Genomic DNA, 5,976 nt, shown 5'->3' with positions numbered 1-5,976 from the left:
TTATCAGAGAGTGCATACCATGTGTGTTCTTTTTGATTTCTCTCTCTTGCTCTGGCCCTGTTCGCTCCGGCCCATAGGTTTTTATTTGTTTCTCATTATAGATGATTGTGAGCCACCATGTGGTTGCTGGGATTTGAACTTATGACCTTTGGAAGAGTAGTCCCTCAACAGAGGAGTGGATATAGAAGTTGTGGTACATCTACACAATGGAGTACTACTCAGCTATTAAAAACAATAAATTTATGAAATTCTTAGGGAAATGAATGGATTTGGAGAATATCATCCTGAATGAGGTAACCCAATCACAAAAAAACACACATGGTATGCACTCTCTGATAAGTGGTTATTAGCCCAGAAGGTTGGAATACAGGAAGAACAACCCACAAACCACAAGAAACTCAAGAAGAAGGAAGACCAAATGGTGGACATTTCATTCCTTCTTAAAGGGGGAACCAAATACCCACGGAAGGAGTTACAGAGATTAACTATGGAGCAGAGACTGAAGGAAGGGCAAGCCAACCTAAATATAGCTATCTCCTGAGAGGCTCTGACAGTACCTGACTAATACAGATGTAGAGGCTCACAGCCATCCATCGAACTGAGTACAGGGCCCTCAATGAAGGAGTTAGAGAAAGGACCAGAGGAGCAGCCCCTTAGGACAAACAACAATATATGAACTAACTAGCACCCTCAGAGCTCCCAGGGTCTCAACCACCAACCAAGGACTGCACATGGTGGGTCTGATTGTTCCAGCAGCATGTGTATAGTAGAGGATTGTACTGTCCCTGCTGAGCTCAACGGGGATTCCTCAATTGGACTCCTGAGGCAGCAGGCCGGCTTGGCCCATCAGGTATTTAGGACCGGAGACAGCTCTAAGGAACAAAGACAGAACTGGTAGCCCAGAATTCATAAGGAACCTTTAATCCGCTTTCCTGCCTGGAGCCCTTGCTGCAGGGGCTTGTTTACAGACTGAGATGTTTTTTCCCTGTTCTCACTTCTATGCTAAAAGACATAAGATTGTTTTGCCTTAGGTATAAATATCCCGATTCACTAAGTAAAGAACACACCTTGATAAGAATCTACTTGGCGTCTGTGTCTTTCCTTACTAACTGCTTGCTCCCACAGATAATTGTTCGTCCCAGTCCTAGAGCACCCACCGGGAGACAACAGAGGATTGCAAATTCGATCATCAATAGGAGGAGAGGCCCTTGGCCCTGTGAAAGTTCTGTGCCCCAGTGTAGGGGAATGCCAGGGCCAATAAGTGGGAGAGGGTGGGGTGGCAGGCATGGGGAGGTGGGAGGCAACAGGGGTTTGTTTTTGTTGTTTTTGTTTGTTTGTTTGTTTGTTTTTTGGAGGGGAAACTGGGAAAGGAGAAATTTACATGTAAATAAAGAAAATATCTAAAAAAAAAAAAAAAAAGAGTTGCCCTGACAGAAGCAGACAGGAGTATGGATGAAAAGCCTATGTCCAATCCAATAGAGTTGAACACAGCTGCTGTGGTGAAGTGTCATTCTTCTGGAACCATGGACAATATGGTTGATCTTGATGTCCTCTGAAACTTAAGGAAGCAGGGGCCTGCTGGGTTGATATGTAGGAAGAGAAGTTATCTTGAGGTGGAGGAGTAAAGGGCTTGAAGTTGGATAGGTGAGTCTGATGAGGGAGACACTTAAGCTTAGTGATTGTGGCAGTTACAAGAATTACCTTGAAGGAGCCCTTCCATTTAGGAGGAAGGGGTGAGATACATTGGTCCAGAGGGGAGAGAAAGGCTAAGTCCCCAGTGTGGTCTGGGGATGGATAGGAGTTGCCATATGGTTGGTGTACGTAGTGGTTATTTCAGTTCCATAGGAGGGAGTCCTGATGACAGTATAAGGGGGTGAATAGGTGACCTGGGAGAGATAAGGGTTTTAGTAAAAGAACTGGGGTCAGAACAGGTTGTCTTATACATGAGTTCAAATGGAATAGCCTGAGAAGGGCCAGCAGTAGGAACTTTATCCAATTAAGATGAAGTTTTTGTGAGAGTTTGACCAGAGTATTTTTATAGGAACAGGTAGATTGTTCTATCTTTCTTATGGACTGGGTATGGTATGGAATATGGAAATGCCAAGGGATATTGAATGTTTTGGATAGGGTTTGGTAAATTGGCGAAGTGAATTCAGGGTCATTGTCTGACTGGAGGAGGTGGGGATTCCTAATCAAGGAATCATCTCCCAGAGGAGGAGGTCAGAGAGCCCTTTGTTGGTGGTAGGGTGCCAGGGACTTAGAGAGGGGTTCAAAGGAAAGGATGTTCCAGATCGGTGAAAGAATAATTGGAAGTCAATTGTGGGTACAAGCTGACAGCCCTGTGTTCTGCTAGAGATGACCCCAGACAGCTCTGTTGGTAGCTCTCGGATCTGTAGTCTGCTTGAGATAGCTTTCTGCTAGACATAGCTCTCTTGTGCTAGAAAAAATTCTAAAGATTCTCTAGATAGCTCATGGGTTTTTCTGATCAAAGTCAGAAGAGCTGCTGGAAAAAAAAATTCTAAAAGAGCTGTGTTCACTCTCCAAGCAGTTTTCTCTGGGGATAGTTCTCGCTTGTAGATCAAAGGCCAGTCTTTTATTTATATATTGGTTCAGTCATTTATTCCACGTTCCCTTCTGATTATCCTATGAACCAGCATTTTATGAACTCAGCCCCTAAATTCTTAGAAAAGACAGTAGTACATTTTTTTTACATTAAAATAACTTTTATTGTTAATAGCAAATTTTCATTTCTTAATTTTTAAATAATAGAAATATATAGGGATTAGATGTCAGGTAATAGGTAAAATTACAATTTAAACATACACAGTCAGCATTTTTTAAATGTGTAAAGTTAGTCAAACTTTGTAATACAGTAAAAACATGGATGGAGCTGGTGGCTGCTTAACGCAAATACTAAAACCGAACTGCCTACCGCATACTCACTCCAGTCAGTCAGTTACTTTATTCATACTCCATATGGCAGTGTTCATCCAGCAAGAACAAAAGGCTCAGAGCAAGTATTTTAGTCAATTACAAGTCTTACCAATTAATTACAAGTCATGCCCTGCCGGGATAACAGTCTCTAGGATAAGATTGAGGACACAAAGCCTGTAAAAGGCAAGACACTCACACCGGCAAGGGAGCATAAAACAAATTTTGGCCAACTGAGGTCACAAGGCTCAATGCCATCAGGTGTTTCCTTGAAACTGACCCACAGTTTCATGAACTTGGGTTCTCTCAGGCGAAGGACTAAAGGACCTGAAATATAGGGTTCGAGAACAAGAAAATCACAAAGCCAAGTTGCGCCCCAATCAAGGCTTCCTATCTTTACTTAGAATGTCCAGAATATGTATAGGTACATGAAAACCGAATCTCTAGATTACAATGATATTTGCATAACATAAACACTGGGGAAGGAGTCAGGAGCCAAGGTCCCAGCAGCTTGGATGTCTGCGAATGTCTTCAGGCAGTTGTTGTATCTCAGCGTGAACTTCCCGGGCAACTTTCTTCAAAAAGACTTTATATATTCATGTTCATTTAAGAAAATACTAGTACTGATGCATTATTTTTAAGTATACAGTTAATATGTTTGGAGTTATTTAAAATTTATATTCAGAAAAATGTATTTTCACTATTGCTGTAGATGAGCACCTACATAAGACTGTTAAATTGATTGTTGCTTTATATCAAACAACTTTTATAATACTTATTTTTATTGTTACAATATTTTATAAATTTTAAGGAATATGACAAAAAAGATATTGTAGGTATTGAAGGGGGGTCTCTGGGAGGAGCAGTGGTACAAAAGGGAAGCAAGAATGTGATTCAATTATATTTAATTGAAATATGTTTTTAAATGTTAACAAATTCAGATAAATTGAAATCATGTGACTTTTCTCATCATAATGCAATAAAAGTTAAAAAAAAAAAAAAGACAGACACTGTCCAGTATACAGGGAATCCTCTGAGGTGGGGGTCAGCAATGTTGAGGCAATGACACCCTGGCTCCCACTAGGCTGTCAAAATCTTAAAACAAAAGAGTGGTAATGTAGGAGGAATGGCATTGGCCACCTCTATGTAAACACAAGGGGTTGCATCTCCTGCAGGAGGACCTAACTGAAGACTGCCCGAGAGACAAAGAATTGCTGATACAGACAATGCCAGCCAACCAGGAAACTGCTGGTTAGAAGAGATGATTTCTTGGGATCAATAGGGCACCGCTAGAGGTATTAAAGGAGCTTGCAGCAGCTTTCAGAAGAGCTTGCCGTGCCATTTCTCACCTGTTACTGGGGTCTGTATCGTGGATTCTGTGCCATCTTACCTCTAATTCCCAAGGGTATGTGGGGTTAGACAGTAAGTAGTCTAGGGCATAGGCAGCATCAAGGGAGAGCCAGAAGGTATGAACAACAAAGTTCCCAGGGGTGAAGAGGGAGGACTATCCTGGGCCTGTACTCAACGGTATCTCCAGGCCCCAGGGAAGACCAACCAGGAAGACATAAACTGTTCACTGGGTTGTAAATATAATTCTAGGTTGGGGGGTGTCTTATACTCCTTTTGCTCCCAAATAACTGTAGGGTGTTTCTATGTCCTACACCTATAGCTCATTTTAGCTCCTGAATAAACAACACAGAAAACTGGTCTTAATAAGCTGCAAGCTGGGCAGACTCTGAGCGATTCTAACCTGACTAGGCTGCCTATTTCCCAGCCACGTGGTCCTTTAACTGTGGTCCAAGTCTTGCCCTGGCTTGCTCTGGCCCATGTGTGTTCTCATGACTCTGCTCTTATCACAATCTCATGGCAAACTCTCTTGGTCCTTCCACAGTCTTTCCACTTCTCTCCTCTCTCAGATCGAAAGTCCTGCTCTATCTCCTCTGCTCAGGTAGTTGGCTGATCAGCTCTTTATTAACCAATCAGAGGTGATGGGAAACAGTTTTTACATAACATTGAGATTGGAGATGCTTAACCATGCCAATGTCCAGTCTGCAACCAGATCTCTGGGTATAGAAATCAGCGTCTGAATACACAATGCAGAAAGCCATCCCCTAACACTGGGTCATCTCTTCCCTCAACGAAGTTAGGACTAACATACTCAGGAGACTCCATGCCTGGTTCCAGGGTTTTCAAGTGAAGCCAAAAGGCAAAAAACTGAGCTAAAAAACAATGCCTCACCCAAGGGAAAGGGTTGGAAGTACAATAGGTGAAGAGGATCATTTGTAGCCTTAAAGACAGAAGCTAGGGGTGCCTCTGCCTCCAAGAGAGGTTCTGGACATTCGACAATCACTCCCTTGAACTTGGAAGCATTTACACAAACCAAAGTGGAAACTTACCAATTGCACTGGTGGATTCAGTGCCCAGAGATCTGAGGGCTGGAAGGTGAGTCTGTTGTGCATAACCAGAGATAAGGGATTGGGTCCCAGTGCAGCTTAGATCCCAAAAGGGAGCACAGGCACCAGGAAATCCTGTCTGAGTCATGACACCAATGTGTTTAGCATTGAACAGAGGGCCAAGAAATGCCACATAATTACAACACACAGAGGACTTCATGTGATGGACTTCTCTCTCTCTCTCTCTCTCTCTCTCTCTCTCTCTCTCTCTCTCTCTCTCTGTGTGTGTGTGTGTGTGTGTGTTTTGCAGGGGTGGAAGTATGCAAAAGGTTGCTTATGAGCACGAATACAAAAGGAGAGATAGGAGGCCATGATGGTCTGGGCTTTATAAGGAGTATGGAGCATGTGCATAGCAAAAATATATGATCATGGAGACTTGGCTGCTAGTGATAATGGGGCTGCTGGTGCTGAGTCACTAAGGTGGGCTGGACATGGGGCAGCACCTGGACTTGGAATGTGGGTGATTCTTGGTTTCCCAGTACTACACACACACACACACACACACACACACACACACACACCATTTATTTTTTTTTAAAACTTACATTTGTTTATTTGTTTGTGTATGTGTTTATGTGTATGTGTATAGATT

The 5,976-nt window shown here is 42.7% G+C and overlaps 1 pseudogene; it reads right to left on the bottom strand.

Annotated features, from left to right (window-relative positions):
- Window positions 1-5,390, bottom strand: part of LOC116097631 — a 7,498-nt pseudogene extending 2,108 nt beyond the window's left edge.
- Between the last annotated feature and the right edge of the window lie 586 nt (window positions 5,391-5,976).

Source organism: Mastomys coucha, unplaced genomic scaffold (assembly GCF_008632895.1).
Source record: "Mastomys coucha isolate ucsf_1 unplaced genomic scaffold, UCSF_Mcou_1 pScaffold19, whole genome shotgun sequence".
NCBI lineage: Eukaryota > Metazoa > Chordata > Mammalia > Rodentia > Muridae > Mastomys > Mastomys coucha.
Note: the sequence above shows the minus strand (reverse complement) of the source record. Positions and strands in the feature narration are given on the sequence as shown.